A 19,931-nucleotide genomic window follows, 5' to 3' on the forward strand; every position below is an offset into this window, starting at 1 on the left:
CAGCTTTGTTTTTCTTATCGCATTTTCAACCTGCAGTACTTCAGAATGAATCGAGACACAGCTCGGTTAATTATATCGTGCTTGACTTGAGGATTAAGGTGGTTAAATGTATAGCACTGACAGCGCACTGCCCGAGAGGCTGACGTATACACTGAGTGCAAATAAACTCTGGCTAGACAACCAGGCACAAGTATTTCCCAAAAACGAGATTACGCCAACACTGTACTGGAAATCTCGGCGCGCAGGAAAGGTGACTGTTCACACGTGCAGAGCGCTGAGTGGATTGAGTTTGCCAAGGTCACAACGAGGCGAAAGCTCCTTGCTGCCAATGTCAGAGAATAGGATAGTGTAGCACTGCGCCACTGACTGAAATATTTCCGGAAACCGAGGAAAATATAAGAGATTTCTGATCTGTGTGTTGTTAATAAATGGTGAATTAGCAGTGTAATTATTTTTTTACTGTGCCAATTAATTTCACTGTGTGACAAGTTTTATACACTTGACAAAATTTAGGACTATCAGTTACTAAATTTCAATAACTTTAGAGCAGAAGCGACGAATCAGTCATGCGAAGACATTTTAAAAAACTGCGCATGGGTGCTGTCATGTTCTTGCAAGAAATTTTGAAAGGCTGAAGATTTCTTTATCACTGTAATTACTGAGCAGTGACTTAATCTCATGCGAAGCAAAATATTAGGGTTACTTGGTAAACAGGCGCCGGATATAAAACTGTCCCGAAAGGAATGAAGTTCATCTTAGCGACTATAAGGATGTATATATTTCCGAACTAAACACGGATAGTTAGGCCCATATGAAGCTATTTTACTTCCCTTGTGAGAAACAACGAGTTTGTTCGGCAGACAGCAGTAGCACTTAGACGAAAATGGTTTTTAATGGCTACCAGAGAAGTACTTACATTGATCTAGGTGTATTATGTAATGTTTAGTCTGTGCTAGGAATGTTTCTCAGACGTTCGAGCATTTCTCCAAAGCAAACTTTGCTCACTGCCCCTGTTACGGATGCGCAGAAGCCTTCAACAACAACAAAAAAAAAAAAAAAAAAAATGTGCACATGGTGTTTGTTTGACACACCAAAGCGATATCGGCTATGACGGATGATCATGCATGATCGGCTTCGGTGTCGGTCACCACCTGGTGTTGTTTAAAGTGCAGGCAAATCCCCCAGTAAAGGAGTTCCTTGCAAAACAGCCGTGATTGACCCCCCCCCCCCCCCCTGCGTTTTCGGACTCAGAATTCGAGCGCCCTACTACTGAGACAACGCAAAAAAAAAAAAAAAAGAAAAAAAAAAAAAAAAAAAAAAAAAAACAGAAGTATACTCAAACAACTCGATTGTGCAAACTGCATTCTGCGGTCGCATGCTTTCAGTAGCGGTGGCATTCCAAACAGAATCGAGAATGTACGATTTCTGAGCGTTTGCGTTAAGTTGCATTGACGGCAGCGACCTGCTTTGTTTTGACACAGCCCCTAACGTTTTGAGACGCCGCGCGTCAAATAATTTCAAACGCCGAAGACCGACTGATGATGTCCTTATTCAGCATGATATACTCGTTATTACAAGTGTATATATATATATATATATATATATATATATTATATAGCGAAGGGTACGCTTCATTTAAAGAAACATTTTATTGGACTCGACGTTTCGACCAGAAGCTGGCCTTCATCAGGAGTGTCTTCTGGGTCGAAACGTCGAGTCCAATAAAATGTTTCTTTAAATGAAGCGTACCCTTCGCTATATAATTTTTTAAGCGGCCAAGTACGTTAAATGTTCTCGCATCCTATCTATCTATATATATATATATATATATATATATATATATATATATTTGGGGAGGGGGGGCGGCGTGGGGGGGAGGGGATGATAGCTTGTTCTCATTTCTTTTGCAAGAAGCAGATGTAAGCAAATGAGCATCGGAACAGCGAAACAAACAAAAAACACGTTTGTAAACGCCGCTCGCGCGCACGAGAATCACTGCTGGGTGGCAGACGACGCGAACACGTATCCACACTGAGTAGGGTTCGCTGCTCCGCCGCAAGGTGGTGACTCTGCTCTTCACTACTCTTCACTAAAACGTTAATTGACCCACAATGGAGGAAAAGAAGTAGGAAACTAACCAGTAGATATGCAGGTCACAAGGACGAAGAAATAAAGAGCGTTAAGCGACAGGTGAAAAACACAGAAGGTAAAAATTGGAAACATTCTATGGAAAAGAAACCTAGTGTAGAAAAGAGAGAGAGAAAAAAAACACTTTATTTAAGAGCGCAAAGGCTATACCGGAAGTTGAAAAGGCAGATCAGGAAGGAATCTTTCTTTGATAACTCAAAAGGCATTTGAAGCTAGATACATTTTGAAGCTAGATCAGGGTGCCTTAGGACACGCAGCTACAAAAAGAAATTTAACAATGAAGATGACGCATGTGCTGTATGTGGTAAATCCAGTGAAGCAATTTACCATATTATACTCGAATGTAATGGTATCCATCCGGAATTAAGTCGATGCAGACGCAGTCACTCTTCCTGAAGCTCTGAGGTTTAGAGATACCAGTGGCCGGGTGAACGAACCGGCGGTGGAAGGTAGCAAAAAACGACTGGAAGACTGGTGGCTTAAAAGCAGAAAAGTGACATAACGTTAGTAATGTAGAAATAAAAATTCAATAAATAAAATGATGGTATAGTTAACCAATCTAAAACAATAATTAAGATATAGGGAGAAATATGAGCATGATAACATCTGCTACCACCCTGTTTCAAAGGGCACGCTCCTATATTCCATCCATCAATCCATCCATCGAAGCCAGATAATGTGTGCGTTTTCACGCTCTGTCTTCATTGCTGGCACCAGAGGTACCAGAGGATACTTAGCGGCTGTACACCTCGTCGGCACCTAGATATCCGTGTAAAAGCATTACTAAGGCATATCATTATAGAAAACTTGCGTTTACAAATATCAATGTACCGGCGAAGCGCTCGCAAAGGGGTAAACGACGTCCGGGGTTCCGCGCTCGCTTGACGCCGGTTGTTCGCGACGACGGCTCAACACAGCCGCGACTTTGAAAAAATAATACAGTGAAATAGCATTTGAACGAACTTTACATCAAATATTCGTTTGTAACTGAAAGTTCACTGAAGTGAAGTGAGCACAAAGCCGAGGCTTACGATGAACCAAAGTAAATTTCAGAAAGTCTAACGTGTTCCGAAGGTTATAGTACACATATTCACAACGCTGAAAACTCCACGCGTGTACTGTGCACTTAGCGCTTTTCAGAAAATGCAGTGATTTCCTGATAAGCTTCTGCGTCTATCGTTGCCAGCTTCGAAAACTGGATGAGAGTCTATCCTTCCATGCAGGATTTCTCTCGGTGCGTATATAGATGCCTGCTGTAATGGCGGCAAAATCATTAAGCGCGGTTATGTGAACGCATTGCTGCCTGCGGCACTGACTCGCCATGCAATTTTCGTCGAAAACATAGCTCGATTTATTCCTGAGAATGAGAGTAAGGCAATCGCGTCAGCCGAAACGTTCGGCAAATGAAAGCATGACGTTGTCAGTTTTCGCTTCAGGCTAACAGTTGTATACGACCGAAGTTTCACGGACGCAAACTCGGTGAATTCTTTAGAAAACAATTTTATGCCATTCATTTTAGGCATAGATGTACACCTATAAGTGAGACAAATACTACGCCTACTTTCTCCCATAACCAAACACACTGAGTCGTTTCTTTGGTATGAGGTCTATATGGTAAGAAAGGGGGGCATTGTTTCACAATGTCGTGCAGCAAGCTCTATATAGTTGGTTAAATCTAGTTCGGATTGGTATAGTACAATGCTACACGAGGGACTTTTAGTGTTCTGCCTCTTTCTGATAACTCTATTCATGTCTCGGTGGCTTTCAGTCTTTGGCATCCTGCGATCCCTTCCGTACAGCCTGGCTCTAAACGCACGTAGCGCCACCGGCAAAACACGGTATTCGCATCACGCGAGCGCACGGCTCCGGTCGTGCTCAAGTGTGTCGGAGCTAAAGAAAGGAAGAAGCCGCTCTGACAGCGTTCTTGTTCGTACTGGTGATGATGACGTCGTGAGTCTTGATGACACGCAGCAAAAAGGGATTTCTGGTGGCGCTCCTCGCGCAGCAGCTACTACTGCCAACTTCTTCTTCCTTGTCTGGCGCCGTGCCGTGGCTTGAGACCAGAGCGCAGCGCGAGGGGCTCAATACAAGCACATCTCGTGGTCGCGCGTGGTTCCATGCCTAAATGCGATCGCCCTCGAAGAGGACCAAATTAAAGCGAAACAGCCCTTCAATTGTGCAACTTACCTGAAAAATTCCGCTTTTCCGAACATATTCGGTTTTCAGACGTGTGCATCCCTATGTCTACCACACACGTACGCCTCGTTTACACAACAGAAAGCAAGGTAGTCAGGGATATTTTTTCGAAAGGAAGTTGTCCGCACTGATGCAAAATTGGCGGACGCTGTAGGCCTGGTCTCTGCGGACACCGACAGACAGCATCTTACCTGTCCTGCTGGAACTTGGCGATCAGGAATGCCGAGTTCCCGGGTGGAGGCCGTCCATTGTGCGTTCGGCTGATGCCCGCCACTTCTCCAACTGGAGAAGCTGGAGCATAAATTTTTGGTAGTTGGGGTACGGCGTACGCGCCAACCCCTGCACTGAAATCAAAAGAAAGATCGAGTTTTGCCCAAAGTGATAGTTGCAATGATAGTGGTCCTGTATCCACACGCTTCCGGAGCAATCCAGTGTGGATGCGCCTATCGTCCTACGGCTGTCTTAAAGCATCCTGTTTGGGTGGCAGGTATGACGTCACAACCACATGACCTCGTTTACACTCACCCGATTCAAATAATGCTGAGAAATTGGGAAGGTCCAAAAAGGCCAAAATTGCCGACGAGGTTCCATTAATGAGGTTGCTTAATAAAAATTGAAGTAAGTCAATACATAAAATTTCTCGTCATTGAAGTTCGAGGCCAGGCCTTAGAGCAGCTCTATCCTAGGCCATCTGCATGTCGGGCGGACACATGAATTGTCAGACAAGTGTGCTGAGGCACCTATAATAAACGCGCTGTGGCGCGTGTGGCTTGCTAATGTATATTTTGCATGTGTTGTAATGTTAAATAATAATAATCATTAGGTAAATAATTAAAGCAAACATTGAAAAACATCAAGCAATGAATGTGGTGTTAGAGACGCTATGTCAACTGTCAAAGTGAAGCTTAAGCGTTTTACTAATTTTTAAAGCATATAAGCTATATACTACTCGGGTTTCAACTTCGGATTTCACCACATTGGATCCGAATGACCTTGACCTAATTAAGAATCGGTGACCACTAAAAAGTGACACATAAATTTGGAATTATAAGCTGTTTTTAAAGGAGCTGTGGTGTCACTCTTAAGGCGAAGCCTGCGTGTCCCCCTATCTCAAGACGTCAAACCGTGTACAACCTTTCTTACACCTGCAAGCCCATGCTCAATAGCTTTCGTTCGGATAACTACGTTCAAGCCATGCTTAAACCACTCTTTTCCCCTCCAAGTTTTCTTCCATCATTGTCCTTCATTTTTTTCCCGGCATAAAAGTGATGAATTATATCCTGTTAAGCCTCGACTGTTGTGAATGTGCGGAAGAATGAATGTAGGTACTAAAAAACAAATAACACATACAATAACCTGGCGATCGTATATGCCTATTAAATATGTAAAGAAAAGTCTAATTTGGTTCAGAGGAAAAGAATGGCTTCGTGCTTGTCACGCTCCTCGCTCAACCTAACCAGCGCCGTAAGCGAAGGGAAAATGTGGGTTAGGAATAGACTCCGCAGAGGGCTCTCTAATACTTTTGACCACCCTGGGAGTTTTTAACGTGCACTCACGCCTATGCGTTTGGCCTCCATCGAAACGCCCGCGCCGCGGTCGGGTTAGAACTCAGCAACTCCGCCTCAGTCGCCGAGCGTTTTGACCACTCAGCCAGCCACAGCTTTGCAGAGCGCAAGTTTTGGCGGTGCACTGATGCTGTATACCGTTAACGCGCCTGCGCTCGAATGCTTCCCGTTTGTCAACCCCCCTTACGGATCCTTGATTTAGCGTACATAGCTACTCGCCAAATTACTAATCCCTTAATTAGTTTCTCTAATATCTCACACTCGCTCTTTGGCATTCACTCATATGTGAAAAAGCACCCATGAAATTTATAAAGACCTCTTGCTTAATTAACCAAGCCCTACAAACATGTCTGAATGTGATGTTAGGTGCTCTGTGTCCGATTCCAAATGCAAGGTTTGTGAAGGCTGGAGGCCGGTGAGAGAATGTTAAACTTGACAGCGCCTGCCAGGGAGGACTATAGCAGGTTGCTGGTGTCATGATTGGATGGATGTCCATGTAGGTTTTGTTGTGTCGTGTCGAAGTATTGAAATAAAAAAATGTTCTCACCCTCATAGGCGCGGCAGAGGTCTGCAATAGGGGGAGCCAAGTTTCATCGCAGCCCCCTCCCCCCCCCCCCCCTCTACAGGCAAAAGACAGCGTGAAGGTAATAACGGCTAAAAAACATTTAGTTTGATGTGACAGAAAAGCGACACATATAAAATACTTTGCGCTTAAGAAAGAAAGCAAGCTTCGCCACGGATACAGAATTGAAAATTACGCGATGACGGGCTATTCACAACGGTTCCTTAAATGAGTCCCCGGCTTTCCCGAGGAAAAGGTGGCCATAAACGCAAAAGTACGACACCTCGAGAGGTCGCCAGGATAGTTTAAAAAATCTGCATGGACATAACCCTGCACCTTTCAAAGGTGAAGCCCGATTTGGCAAAGCCTGCCAAATGGGACTTGTCACGTGGCCAGTGTTGTCAGACAACCCTTCGAGCTATCTGTGTTCAGCCATGCAAGCCTAACAACCACATGTCACAGCCATGCCCGTGATTTTTCGCTCGCAACACCGACGCCGACAACAACGACTCTCGGTTTTTTGCATCGGAAACAAGCTTTAAAAAAGCAAAAGTGTATCACTGCTATGCAGAGTCATTAATATGAACACAAGTGGCCTCGTCGATAGTCTATGCTCGCTGGGAATACTGCGCTTGAACTCTAGCGAGGTGACCCTCAAACGCCGCTGGGAGGGTACTGATTGGGATAAGGTCACAATGTTGCTTCATTGCCACGCGATGCCATGCAGGCAGCACCAGTTGAATCTATTTCGGACGGGTAGTGAGTGCAGTGCTACCGCAAAGACTTTCAATGCTTATTTTCTGCGTCTGTATGATAATTCTATTCTTATCTACGTAGACTTCAGTCGAATGCATCCTGCGATCCATTCCGGAAATACAGCCAGTCAATGAAGCGCGCTTATCTCTAAACACACGTATTGCTTCGACGGAAGAACTCGGTCTTCGCATCACGTGACCGCGTGGCTCTTTGCTCAAGTGTGTCAGCGCTAAACTCAGGAAGAACCACTGCGCCAACGTTGAGGTTCTAAATGATGGTGGTGATGATGTCCTCAGTCATAATGGCACATACCCACCGCGGGAGTTTATTGCGGAGCTCCTCGCGCTGCGGCACCAAACTTCTTCTTTGTTCGGCGCAGAGCCGTGGCTTGCGACCAGAGAGCGGCGCGAGGGGCTCTATGCAAGAACATCTCGTGATCGCGCGGCTGGGTGCTAGAGTGCGTCGCCCTGGAAGTGACACGGCTATTCAGTTATGCGAGTTTTCGCAAAACTTCCGTGTTTCCGCACATATTCGATTTACAGACGTGCGCATTCCATGTCTACCTCTCACGTAGGCCTCGTTTACACAAAAGGAAGCCAGGTAATCAGAGATAATTTTTCGAAAGCAAGTTGCCCGCACCGTAGCAATATTGACGGACGCTGTAGACTGGGTCTGTGCTGGTGCCGAACAAGATCATACTTACCTGGTGCTGGAATATCGGCAATCGGGAAAAGCCATGTTTCCGATGCTGCATAGATTAAGGACATTAGTATACACTCACTTGAATGAGGAACTTGTCATGCTGGGGGAGGAAGAATTCCTCCGACATTAGTCAACGACATTCATTGTTGTTGCAAATAGTAAAGTGACCGCGCCTATCCTACCATACTAGGAAGATAGACAAGTGAGAGAAACGTTTCAAGGTGTTATGATGAAATAGCTCCACAAAGCAAGAAAGCTGTGCAGAAATGTTACCAGTGAAAGAGCATGTATATTTGTATGTATATTTGTATGTATATTTGTGTATATGTACGTGATTGAACACCTCTAGAATTATTGATTTTTGTCCGCTAAGGCCCCAGACGGATACACTTGTGTTCTGTAGATGTTTATGAAAAATAAAATTCTCTTCAACAAGGCCGAGTTCCCGGGTGGAGGTCGCCCATTGCACTGTGATGACTGCCTCTTCTCCAACTGGAGAAGCTGGAGCATTAAATTTTTGGCAATTGGGGTATGGCTTACGCCCAATCCCTGCACCGTTATCAAAAGAAAGACCAAATCTCACCCACAGTGATAGCCGGCCATCTGCATGCCAGGAGGGCACACAACGTATAGGCCACGAAGGGCTATATGTGCCGAGCGTGTTAGAGGAGCACCTATAGTGAACGCGTTGCGGTGCACATGAGTTTTTACGTGTGTCTATGGTGTGTACTGATGTTACAGTAATGAAATGTATGAAATTAATAAAGAAAAAATTGAAGAAAAAATGTTTACTAGAAAGACGGGGTAAAGGCGCTATCGTGTTTACTGTTACGGCAAAGCTTAAGCTTCTTACAAAGTGGAAAAGCATAAGCTGCACAAATCGGACTGCAACTGCTGATGTCGCCACGCTGGGTCTGAATGACCTTGACCTAGTGAAATGTAGGTGTCCACCAAAAAGTGATACATAATCGCGTAGTTATAAGGTGTTAATAAATGTTCTGTCGTGAGGAGAAGCCTGAGTGTCACCCTAATTCCAAACGTCAACCATGCACAACCTTTCTTGTTCGTGGAAAACCATGCTCAATTGCTTTAGCTCGTGTAACTACGCTCAAACCCGGCTTAACCACTCCATTTCCGCCAAAGATTCTTCCTCCATCTCCCTTAATAAATGTAATTTGGTTCACAGAAGAGTAAAGGCTTAGTAATTGTCATACTTCTCGCTGCTCACCTGACCCGCGCTGTAAGCGTATAGGGAAAAATGTGGGTCTGGAAGAGATTCTGTAGTGGAGTGCTCTTGAATAATTTCGACCGCCTGCCGTTTTTTAACGTGCACTGACGTCGCGCAGCACACGGGCGCCTTTGCGTTTCGCCTCCATCTAAACGCCGCCGCCGCGGTAAGGTTCGCTCCCGCTCAGTAGCCGAGCGTCTAGACCATTGAGCCATAGCTTATTTCTAAAGCGGAAGTTCTGGCGGTACACTGAATCTCTGCCGTCAACGCGCCCGCGTTAAATGGCCCTGCTAGCGGATCTTTGTTTTAGCGCACTCAGCTATACGCCCCTAATTACGGGTACCTTAATATATATATATATATATTCAGGCTATGAGAGATGCCGTGGGGGAGGACTCCGGAAATTTCTACCACCAGGGGTACTTTAATCTGCCTGACATCGCACAGCACACGAGCGCCTTGCTTTTCGCGGCCGTGGAAAGGCGGCCGTCGAGGCCGGGATTCGGTTCCACATGCTTTGCAACAGTAGTCGAGCGCCATGTATGTATATATGTATATATATATATATATATATATATATATATATATATATATATATATATATATATATATATATATATATATATATATATATATTTTTTTTTTTTTTTTTTCACGGACAATAGGGCTAGACGTGCCTAAAAGACAGGGCGAAGCTGTACCAGCAGCCAGAGTTTCGCACAGAGCGAGCGAGACGATTCAGCGTCTTTTTCTCTCAGGAGCCACCTAACAATCTCGGGAACACCAGGTGGCATTACTCCCCCTCCTAAAAAACGAAAGCAGAGGCTGAGCGCGAGCGATGGGTGATGTAAACGAAAACAAAAGGATCAGCACAGAAACCAAATAGAAAACGGAAGCGGGGTAAAGTTCCCTAAACACGATAACGAAACAAGCGCATAGTACACTGCACATTACCGCGTGAAATACGGCTTCATGCGGACAACGTGCGCCACATCGAAGCGAGGTTGCCGACGCGAGGGCTGCACAGTACCCGCTGGAAGAACTTCGTATGGCACTGCCGTGGCACGGCGCAGAACTTCGTGAGGTCCAAAGTAAAGCGAAGTTTTTCAGACAAGCCGGGCCGGCGCACCGCAGTGTCCACAACTAAACTTGCTCTCCAGGTGTGTGTATATATATATATATATATATATATATATATATATATATATATATATATATATATATATATATATACACACACACACACACAAAGAGAAAAATTATATTCTCACCCTCCAATCTTACAGGCGAAGCCCGATTTAGCAGTGCCTGGAGAATGGGCCATATCACGTGATCAGATGATGTCAGACAACCAGAAAGCCCTACGACCAATCAGTGTTTGGCCATGCAAGCCTAACAACTACTATCTGCCAGGTACCTGCCCGTGATATTTCGCCCACAACCCCGACGCCGACAACTTCGATGCATCGGAAGCAAGCTTTAGAAAAGGCAAAAGTGTGCCACTTATGAGGAGTCAATAATGGGGACAGCAGTGGCCTCGGGGACAGTCCATAATCCCTGTGTCAGGCTACGCTTGAATTCTAGCGACGTGGTAACACTCAACCGCACTTACGGAAGGAAAGGTTTGGAATGAGGTCTATGGCGTTTTAATACAGTTCACTTTGCATAACAGTTTTTCATAACATAAAAGCTCGTTTTTCTTTTATGAAAAACGAAGTCTTCTACCAGAAGGCAAAGGCCGCCATTGAAAAGAACTTCAGGGCTGTCAGAGTTGCGCCGAAACGTCAGAAGAGCGTTGCTGTGAAGATGCTCAATGATCTCCGGTCGGACGCGCTCGGCCGGAAAGTCAGCAGTGCGCGCCTTGACGTGCTTGAGTTCTTCTTCACGGAAAAGCCCACAAACCAGAGTACCCGTTACGAACAATCGTCACTGAGAAAGGTACGTGGCAAGTGCAGGTGAGCAGCTTCCCTCAGCGTCATTTGAACAGCCTAGAAAATGACGACCCTTTCTTGGTGAGGAGCTCCTCAGAAGTTATTGAAGTGTTGGAAACATTGACATCACGACCCTCCTTATTCTTCATTGATGTAGATCTTCTCCATTCAGTGCCGCATTCAGGTTTGTTTAAGGCCGTCAGGGACGAGGTGGATTCTGCGGGAGCGGTTCGTTTTCAAAATGCGACAGGCCTGAGTGTCGACAACTTCCTCACCTTCCTACAGTTCTACCTGGAATCAACGGTTATCAAGCACAACGGCCAGCATTACGTGCAAAGGACCGGGATATGTATCGGGTCCTCCCTCGCAACATACACCTGTGCAACATATACCTGGAGGCGATGGACAAACACATAGCGGAATAACTTTGGCCGACAAATGTGCTGGCCTCTCCCCACATAATCCGCAGTCATATATGCCGCTATAGGACGCAGGGACCACATCATCGTTCACTCCTCGACTGCATGGCATCAGCTAACCGTTTTTCATTTATTTGCCCACACCCTTCATTCTTCATAGCATTTTTATGCCCTGAGGCAATAAACATTGCAAAAAAATAAAGGGCGAAGGATGTTCCGTTACGTGGATGACTTTCTTGTAGTTGTAAAGGGGTCACCGGACATTCCGTCAATCTTAAATCTTTTCAGAACATTGTCAGGTGGCCTCACTTTCACTTGGGAAGCAGCAGAAAAGTACAGCATTCAGTATCTAGATATACGCTTATGTGCTTCTCAGAGTCACCTACGTTGGCTTTACAAGCAGCGTTCACAGAAAGCCCCACTTCCATCTAACAGCGCCCATTCTAAGCTTGTAAAGCGAGGCATATATACAGTTGCCAACAGCCTTCAAGCAGCTTTAATTAAAAGCTGCGAGCATTGTCAGAAAGATATTTTCAATGCGCAGGTTAAACGACTAGAAGTAGCAGGCTATCCGGCCAATGTAATTTCTAGCGTTTGTGAGAGTCACCAAAACTGAAAGCCAGAAATCCGCGCCAACGCGACGAAGGTAGGCAACTTGTGCACGTGATCCCGTAGTTCCACAATCCTTCGCACAATCGTAAGAAAGTGGCAAAGCGCTACAAGGTGAACCTGCTTTTCTCAGCGGCTTGCAAAATGTCTAGCATATGCAGCATATGCAGCAAAATATAAAATAAAGCTGGAAGAATGCGCGAAAAGGCATGCATTGAAAGCCACAGCTTCTGCAACAGGTGTTGCGCACGAGATCCCGTTGCTATGTGCCAGTGCCTATATCGGACAGACTGGGAGATGTGTTGATGACAGAATAAGAGAGCATAGGCGGTGTGTGGACTACAATGCAGGCGGTCGTCTTGCCGACCACTGCAAAAAATGTAAACAATGTGGCTGTGATTATGATTGTGGGCCAGAGTGCGATTTCAAATGTGAACCACTGTACGGTGAATCAGAGATAAGGGCACGGACAAAAGACCAGCATGAAAGGGAGGTAGTTGAAGCTTGGCTCATGTCTATAGGGTGGAGTCTGGTGCGACAGCACTCCATTAATTTGCTTGTCGTAGAAAGTAAGTGCCCTTTTGGATTGTTCAATTAAATTATTAGTTTCGGTTCTAAGGCAAGGGTGTGCCTACGGTTTCCTTGTGGTGCTTGTGAACTCCGTTTTACTCCTGACTTTGACTTTGCGCAGTTATGTCAAGTTTTGCCTAAAGTTTCGAGTTGTTTTTGTTTCTATTGTTTTTATGGTTTTAGTGTTCTGACTGATTTTGCTACGATGTTCCCACTCTGCTTTGGCTATGCTTGCGGGATTTTCTTTTTTAAACGTTTACACCTATTTTTGTTTTCTGTTTATTGTTTTTGGTTTTTGAAGTTTTTAATCTGCTTTTGCTAAATGGTAACTCGGAACTACTGGTTGTTTATTCTTTTTAATTTTCTCTTAGGCATATATGCCTGTTGATTGCCTCTGAACTTCGTCGGTTGATAAGATGGTTGGTTGGTTTGTGGGGTTTAACGTCCCAAAGCAACTCAGGCTATGAGAGACGCCGTAGTGGAGGACTCCGGAAATTTCGACAACCGATGACTGTCGTACCGGCAATTATTATGCTTCTGCTTCGTGTTTCCAGATTACTGGTCTTGTGTGATTAGGAGTATAAAATACGGCCTGTTTTTCAATAAAAATTCGATGTGCGCTAGTCCTGTTTTTCAGTGTGTTCCCTGTGTCCTTCTTTCTTGCGCTCCTGTTCTGCATCGACTCGCCCACACGAAGGTATGGATGCTAGTAAAATCTATTTCGAATGGGAAGTGAGCCCAGTGCTACCGCAAAGCCTTTCAGTGCTTATTTTCTGCCTCTGTGTGGTAATTATATTCTTGTCTACGTGGTATTCAGTCGAAGGCATCCTGCGATCCATTCCGGAAATATAGCCAGTCAATGAAGCGCGCCTGCCTCTAAACACACGTATTGCTTCACGGCATAACTCGGTCTTCGCATCACGTGACCGCGTGGCTCCGAGCTCAAGTCTGTGAGAGCAATGCCGAGGAAGACCCACTCCGCCAACGTTGGGTTTTGAACTGAGTGATGATGTCATCCGTCACCATGGCACATTTTTACCTAATGAAGCAGGCGTTGCTTCGCTAGATAAATATGTCAGACCAACTCGCCCACCAGTTCCTGTTCTACATCATGGCACATTCCCACCCCGAGAGGTTTTTATTGCGCTCCTGGCATTGCGTCGCCTATAGTGCAAACTTCTTCCTTCTCCTTCACCGGGCTGTGGCTTGCGACCAGAGCGCGGCACGAGGGGCTAAGCACATCTCGTGATCGCGCGGCTCCGTGATTCATGTCTACGTGGCTTTCAGTCTTCACGCGATCCCTTCAGTATACAGCCTGGCTGTGAACACACACATCGTCATCGGCGAAACACGCTCATCACGTGAGCTCGCGGCTCCATGCCCAAGTTCCTCGACCTCTAAGAGGAACGAAAAAAAAAAAAAAACGGAAACAAACTACCAATTGTGGAGTTTATCTAAAAAATTATCTGTTTCTGCACATAGTCGAATATCAGACGCGCGCAGCATATGTCTGCCACTCACCTACCTCTTGTTTCCACAACGGCAAGCCAGGTAGTGAGGAATATTTTTTCGAAAGGAAGCTGTCCGCACTGAAGCAATATTGGCGGACGCTGTAGGCCGGGTCTGTGCTGGTACTGAGAGACAGCAAGTGATTACTGCATCGTGCGGGAGCTCGGCTCTCAGGAAGGTCGAGTTCCCGGGTGGAGGCCGTCCATTGGACTGCGGTCGGCTGATGCCCGCCACTTCTCCAACCGGAGAAGCTGGAGCACTAAATTTTTGGTAGTTGGGGTAGGCGTACCGCGCCAACCCCTGCACTGAACTGAAAAGACAGACCGAATCGCACCCACAGTGACAGCCGGCCATCTGCATGCGAGGCGAGCATACAACGTATAGCCTACGAAGGGTCATATGTGCCAAGTGTGCTAGAGGGGCACCTAGTGAACGCGGATATTAGTTACTAACGTGTGTTTGTGGTGTGTACTGATGCTACAGAAATAAAATTTTAAAAAATATTACATCAAAGTGATGAGGAAATGTCGTTGAATAGGCGGCATCGTGTTGCTGCTAGGGCGAAGCTTAAGCGTCTTACAAAATGTAAACTGTACTAATAGAGTTGCAACTTCGGATTTCGCCTCGCTGGATTCAAATGCCCTTGGCCTAATTAGGTGTAGGTGTCCAACAATTGATATATTATCGCGAAATTATAAGGTGTCAATAAAGGTTCTGTCATGTCACTCTTAAGGCGAAGCCTGAGTGTCCCCCAATTCGAAACGTGAAACCATTTAAAACCTTTATTAATCGTACAAAACCATGCTTAACAGCCTTCACTCGTATAACTACGTTCAAAACTCGCTTTAGCACTCTCTTCCACCACGTTTTCTTCCTCCATCTTCCTTAAATTTGTCCCCTTCGTAAAAAATAATGAATAATATTCTTTTAAGCCTCGACTGCAGTGAATCAGCGGGAGAATGAATGTATAGGGTAGGAAACAAAAAAATTAACCTATGAAATACTCTGGCGATTGTATTGTAAATAAAAATACAGAAAATGTAATTTGGTTCACAGGAAAGGAGAGGCTTCGTAATTGTCCCGCCTCTTCTTGGACACCCGGCAAGCGCCGTATTGCGAAAGAGAAAAAAAGTGGGTTTGGAAGAGATTCCGTAGTGGAGGGCTCTTGAATAGTCTCGACCACCTGGAGGATATTAACGTGCACTGCACATCCCGAAACACAAGGACGCCTTTGCGTTTGGCCTGCATGGAAACATTGCCGCCGCGGTCTGGATCGAACTCAGGAACTCCGGCTCAGTAGCCGAGCGTCTTTACCACTCAGCCACAGCCTATCTAAAGAGCACAAGTTCTGCCGACGCGCTGATGCTCTAGCGTTAACGCGCCTGGGATAAATGCCTTCCTTTGGCTGACACTCCTAGCGGATCCTTGTTTTCACGTGCACAGACGTCGCTACTCGCCTAACCAGCTCACTTAATTTGCTTCTCTCTCTCCCCCCCTCTCTCTCTCTCTCTCTATATATATATATATATATATATATATATATATATATATATATATATATATATATATATATATATATATATATATATGTCAACGCGACCATCGCCGCCTTGCTTTTCCTTCCGCTTCGCATTTAATATTCATTTTCCCGATAACCACCATAAGACTGATTCTGGTCAAATACCAACAACAAGAACATAAAAAAGGACCCAACGTTTGTTTTGCACTCGTAGACTGTCAGCTCATTAAAAAAATAGTCTATAATACCTAGCCCCTTATTTCTCTTTCAACCTTCTGCATATATATATATATATATACACACGCTCCGCTTAACCTAGCCCTAAGAACACGCCTGAATGACAAGGTGCTTGTCTGACAGATTCGTGCGATGCTCCAGGCCGGTTAGTGTATACAATTAGAGTATAAAATTAGAGTATACGCTCAAACCTCGCCTTTAGAGAATACGCGAAGCTTTAACAACGTCTTTTCATTCTGCGAACGATTTATATTTTTGTAATAATTGGTTCACATGAAAGGAAAGGCGCAGATCTGTCACACTTGGTTGGTGGACACCTGAACTGCACTGCAGAGGAAGGGATGGCGGGAGGTTGGAGTGAAAATGGAAAGAAATAGGAGCCGTAGTGGAGGGTTACGGAGTAATTTCGACCACCTGGGGACTTTTAACGTCCACTGAGATCGCACAGCACACGGACGCCTCTCCGTTTCGCCTACATCGAAATGCAGCCGCCGGAGGCGAAACGAAGAGGCATCCGTGTGTTGTGTGACGTCGGCGCACGTCAAAGATGTACTACCAGTTATTAACAAAAATGTAAATGCGTTCGCAGAATGAAAAGGCGTTGTTAAAGCATCGCGTCTACTCTGAACGCGAGGTTTGAGCGTATACACTCTAATGTTTTTGCTGGTGCTCGTTTCTGAAAATATGTACCAATCATAGCTCAGATTTCAACTCTCCTGCAATCTTCGCGCACTGCACGGTCCCCATACCAGCCACAACATAGGGCGCAAGTTGAAAACTGCGTTGTTAGTCGCCACGATACTTTGACATGAGAACTGCTGCCGCTTGTTCAATGCCCCCGAGGAATTCCCAGCCTCCTGTAGGTGGACTCGGCGCAACGTTGCGCCGAAGCCACCGCTGGCAGCACGCGGAGCTCCACCATATAGTTACGGGAGGTTCATGGCCTTAAAGGTACTGAAGGACGCGGCAGTTAGAACGCCGTCAATCGAGGTTAAAATCCGAAGACGGCATGCAAAAGACGCCCACGTGTTTTACCATGCCGGTTAGGATCTCATCACCACCACCACCACCAACGACCCTTCATGGCTTGTGTTCTATTTTTGAGGTTTATTACAGATGAAACAGTTAGTCTAGAAAGGGACAAAAAGGCCTTTGTCGTGCGTCCACGTTTTGTATTAGTATGTATTAGTGTGAAGTTTGAAGAAAAAGGTTTTTACTGACGGTAATATTGGCATACGTTTAACACTCTTGAGGAGGTCTCCTCCTGGGTCTCTGCACAGCGGGAATTGGTACATCCGCACCGGAAGCATTGTGCCCACTAAGTCTCCATACCCGCCGGGGTGGCGCAGTGGTTACGGCGCTCGACTACTGTTTCCAAGGATGCGGGATCGAATCCCGGCCTCGGCGACCGCTTTACGATAGAGGCCAAAAGCAAGTCGCCCGTGTGCTGTGCGATGTAAGTGCACGTTAAGAACCCCAGGTGGTAGAAATTTCCGGAGCCCTCCACTACGGCGTCTCTCATAGCCTGAGCCGCTTTGGGACGTTAAACCCCACAAACCGAACCAAACCAATTTCTTCCTTATGACATTACTCAGGTCGTCCATATAGAGAACCACACGTGCAACATCCTATAGGAGAGCGCCACTTAACTCAGGCACCCCCTCACTGAACCACTCATGGTTTCAGACGAGGAAACAAATTCGGGCAGCAGACGGCCCAACCGCAATTAAATGACTGTCCTTAAAAAAAAAAACATCCTTTTGATTTCGAAGGAGCATAATACGCTATACAACTTCTCGAAAAAATAAAGGCAGTATAGACCAAGCCCCCCTTTGTTCCCATTTATGAGCAAGTTTGTTCGACTTGACCGTTCTTAAGTAAAGGCCCTTGTGATGTCCCAGTTATACGGCTCTTTTCGAGGTGGAGAGCAGGAATCCCACACGAAATAGGGCCAATAACAGATTTAATCAGAGCTGGATGCCCCCGCTCACCCGACGATCTTCAGGTGGCATCTTCACGCCACTGCGGTTATCCGGTGCTTAAGGTGGGAGATGATGACCATAACTGCAGGCACCGCTGATGATGACTGTTTACACGGCGCGCTCGATATGCGCGCCGGCACGGCTAGCGACCTGTCTTCGTATTTTCAAGCAGTCGTCCCTCGGGAGGCGAGGCTGGGTCGACCTGCTCTAGCGAGTCTCTCGTTCCTCTCTGCTCCGTGGTCCTTAATTCTGCGGCATTCCTTGCCACCTCGGGTCATTTCTTACCATTCTCAGAACCCTTGCCCCCGCAATAGACGTTTGCGCCTCATCGCACTTGAAGTGTCCAAATCCTCTAGACTTTTTATTTGCCGAACTGCCATCCGTGTAATTGGCGTCATCAACGGATAGTTTTTAGGCCAATGTCTTTACAGGCTCAAGGAAAGTCGCAGTATCTGTAAAACTAGCTATGTTGTTGTTCCATTAAATACGAGACCTACTTTTTCTTGATGGCGCGGCGAGCGCGCGGCGTCCGCTAGCTGCGGAGGTTGCTAGGCAACGGCTCTGTGCCTCCCGCCACGCGAAACTCCTCGTTCGTGGGCAATGTAGCTTTCGCTACAATCAATTCGGAGCCTTCCACTACGGCACCGCTTTCTCTCTTTCTGCGTTCACTCCCAGTTTCCTCTCTCCCCTTCCGGCGCGGTTCAGGTGTCAACAGAACAAGTGTGAGAGAGACTGCGCCTTTCCTGCTTTGTGAACCAATATCTTTATATAAAAGTATGCGCGCAATGAGCTGCAGGCTGTGTTAAGGCATTTCGCATCTTATTAAGGCGAAACCAGAGCGTCAACCTAGGTTTTTTTTTTCAATTTCTTCCTTCATTTCTTCCCTGTGCAAGAATATTAAATATATTCTGTAAAGGCCCTATAAAATAATGGGTGTGCGGGGGAATGTAGGTATGGAGACAAACAAATAAATATCCCGGTGATCATAGGCTTACTTCCAGGACTCAAAATCTCAGGGATGTGTCGCTATATCTGAGGTATATCGCAAGAATAAAGGGCATTGCCACGCGATGTCATGCAGCAAGCTCTCCAGCTTGTTAAATCTCTTTCGAATGGGTATAGTGCAATGCTACCGCTAACACCTTCATTGTTTATTTTCTGTCTGTGTGATTACTCTATTCATTTCTACGTGGCTTTCGGTCTACGGCATCCTTGGATTGCTTCCGGATGTATAGCCAGTCAACGAAGCGCGCCTGGCTCTAAACACACACATCGTCATCGTCGAAATACGCTCATCCCGTGAGTGCGTGGCTCCGTGCTCAAGTGCATCACGTGAGCTCGCTGCTCCATGCCCAAGTGCTTCTATGAGGAACAAAATAAACTGAAACAGCCTATCAATTGTGCAGTTTACCTAAAAAAGTTTCTGTTTCTGCACATAGTCGAATATCCGACGCGCGCAGCATATGTCTACCGCTCACCTACGTCTTGTTTCCACAACGACAAGCCAGGTAGTGAGGAATATTTTTTCGAAAGGAAGCTGTCCGCACTGAAGCAATATTGGCGGACGCTGTAGGCCGGGTCTGTGCTGGTACTGAGAGATAGCAAGTGATTACTGCATCGTGTTGGAACTCGGCTTTCAGGAAGGCCGAGTTCCCGGGTGGAGGCCGTCCATTGGACTGCGGTCGGCTGATGCCCGCCACTTCTCCAACCGGAGAAGCTGGAGCACTAAATTTTTGGTAGTTGGGGTAGGCGTACGCGCCAACCCCTGCACTGAAAAGGAAAAGACAGACCGAATCTCACCCACAGTGGTAGCCGGCCATCTGCATGCCAGGCGGGCATACAACGTATCGTCTACGAAGGGTAATATGTGCCAAGTGTGCTAGAGTGGCACCTAGTGAACGCGGATATTAGTTACTAACATGTGTTTGTGGCGTGTACTGATGTTACAGAAATAAAATTAAAAAAAAATATAACATCAAAGTGATGAAGAAATGTCGT

The 19,931-nt window shown here is 45.9% G+C and overlaps 3 non-coding genes across 3 annotated transcripts; all 3 read left to right on the forward strand.

Annotated features, from left to right (window-relative positions):
- Positions 1-4,527: 4,527 nt before the first annotated feature.
- LOC146205654 (U1 spliceosomal RNA) lies at positions 4,528-4,686 on the forward strand. Its single transcript, XR_014704629.1, has one exon. It is a non-coding gene; the product is annotated as a U1 spliceosomal RNA (small nuclear RNA).
- A 9,652-nt stretch (positions 4,687-14,338) lies between these two features.
- On the forward strand, positions 14,339-14,498 carry LOC146205655 (U1 spliceosomal RNA). Its single transcript, XR_014704622.1, has one exon. It is a non-coding gene; the product is annotated as a U1 spliceosomal RNA (small nuclear RNA).
- A 5,044-nt stretch (positions 14,499-19,542) lies between these two features.
- Positions 19,543-19,701, forward strand: LOC146205656 (U1 spliceosomal RNA). Its single transcript, XR_014704617.1, has one exon. It is a non-coding gene; the product is annotated as a U1 spliceosomal RNA (small nuclear RNA).
- The last annotated feature ends 230 nt before the right edge of the window (positions 19,702-19,931 follow it).

Source organism: Amblyomma maculatum, chromosome 1 (assembly GCF_055883805.1).
Source record: "Amblyomma maculatum isolate TAMU_Amacu chromosome 1, ASM5588380v1, whole genome shotgun sequence".
Lineage (NCBI taxonomy): Eukaryota > Metazoa > Arthropoda > Arachnida > Ixodida > Ixodidae > Amblyomma > Amblyomma maculatum.